The sequence below is a fragment of the Cyprinodon variegatus genome, unplaced genomic scaffold (genome assembly GCF_000732505.1).
Source record: "Cyprinodon variegatus isolate N-32 unplaced genomic scaffold, C_variegatus-1.0 Scaffold351, whole genome shotgun sequence".
NCBI lineage: Eukaryota > Metazoa > Chordata > Actinopteri > Cyprinodontiformes > Cyprinodontidae > Cyprinodon > Cyprinodon variegatus.
Window position 1 is genome coordinate 816,203 of NW_015150804.1, and position 2,142 is coordinate 818,344.

Genomic DNA, 2,142 nt, shown 5'->3' on the forward strand with positions numbered 1-2,142 from the left:
ATCAGTTAACTTTTTTTTTTTTTCAGTGGCCCTAATCCTCTTCCGTAGAAAATAACTAAGAATCCTGACAGGAATTACCTAGAAATATAAATATCCTGTTATTTTCCCAGAGTGGGGAAACTGAGGATTGAAATGTAGGAATCTAGTGTAGATTTTCTGTTTTCTGTGTATCTGACCTCAACTAATACTGCCTGAGAGACGCTGGCTGTTGGATTGCACTACATGAGGAGGAAAAAAGTCTTCTGTTCAGATCTTCCTGTTGAGCACAAAGATTTATTTAATCTAGAATTAAAAGGCCATGAAATATGACTGCAAGTGAAATGTTTATTTTATTTATTCATTACCCAAAAAGAAATATGTCCTGCAAATGATCATATTATTGTTATTATTAGTGAATGGGCAATACTTTGCAGGTTTCCTGTTTAGTTAGACCAAATGTTGGTCAGCTTTGTCTGAAGAGAGAAGCTGGACATTGAATGATGTAAATAATAAATAATAGTTTGAAAATTAAACACACACCATTCACCTGTGAGGGATAATTTAGCTGCTCCAGCAACCAAAATGGAAACTTGATCATTTGTTAAACCTTCATCCTCGAAGGGGGAATGTCACCAGACAATTCTGTTGCTTTACCTTACATCCATGAATAATGTCATAATTTAAAGTACAGACCCTTAAAATAATCTAATTTGTTTTTTATTAGCATTTTTCAGTCACGGAAAAAGGAGAGAAATTAAAGCAGCAAGATGCATTTTAGATTTTTATTTATGAACTTTTTAATCTCACTGAGTCGAAGTATGACAATAATACGTCTTCAGAGAATCAAGAAGTTCCTGCAATGACTGAAAACCTTTATACACATTAAATACAGCAAACTAAACGGATCAAACATGGATCCTGTTCACACTGGGCTTTCATTAAGATTCCAGATCTAAAGGATTAGATTTTATTAATGCAAATAAACATTCAGTCACATCAACCTACTGGGAATATATCTGTTATTATTAATTAAAATAATATATTAATAAAAAAGGCTAGCTTGTTTTTTTTAGTTTCCTTTGATAAATGAGCAAATTGTGAAAAGTATGAGGAATTAAATGGACATTTTTAACACCTCAGACAGTTTATTCCTAAACTACAAACATTTCAGCCACTGAGTCCTTACCACACGTAGAAAGTAGCACCTTTATAGATGATGCACAGAGGAATTCACTGTTGAGTTTTTAATTTTTTTTATTTCACTGTTGCATCTTATGATTGCTATTTAAAGGGTTTGTTTATTGAAAAATAAAGTGATTAACACCTGAGCAAATGTCTTGCATAAACAGAGAGATTTTGTTTCTGTTAATCATGTTTTAGTTCTGAGAATCAAAACATATCAACTGGTAGGAAACAGCTGCTGTGTTTTAAACGTGTTTTGGTGTACAGGAAGAAAGACGTTTTTTGTTCATAAAAGCCACTGCCATCCCCCACAATAAATGCTTGTCTCTCTCTATATCTGGCTGCTTATCTGGATTTTTCTGTTGACGTCCAACTCCAAGAAATAAATCATTTTATTCAGCCGTATTTGCTTGTAAATGTTTGTTTTTTGCAAACCTTGTTCAAGGTTTTTGTAATCCTTGAACGTTTGTGAATTTGAATAAATAATGTCCACCCCCTGTTCGTCTTTGGAGACAGGAATATAAAAACACCTATCTTGAAAGTCATTTAAGTTTTTGTGTGTGTGATATATGGTTCAATTCAGTTTATGTATGTAGTGCCAATTCACAACACAGAGTTTACAAATCTCAACCCATTCTGCAGTCCCAGCGTTCGCTATTTATTGAAAGGAAAGACTACATGGGTGGGGGGGGTGGCAGATAAGGAACTCAGACTTGCAGTCTCAGTAAACATGTCCTCTAAATCTCAGGGTTCAGTCAAAGTTAAAGCTGTTGAAGCTCTTCACCAAAGTTCAGCAGGTCGAGTGCTGCCTGTGGATCAACCACAACCTCCCCAAAAGCAAATCTACAAATCACAGTATACTTCAGAAAAGATGGCTATGAACACATGCACACAGCTTTATGCATGATAACACTACACAGATACATTTATATACAATTATTCTAACAAAAGGCAACTGTCAACCAGCTCCACAGGCGGCCC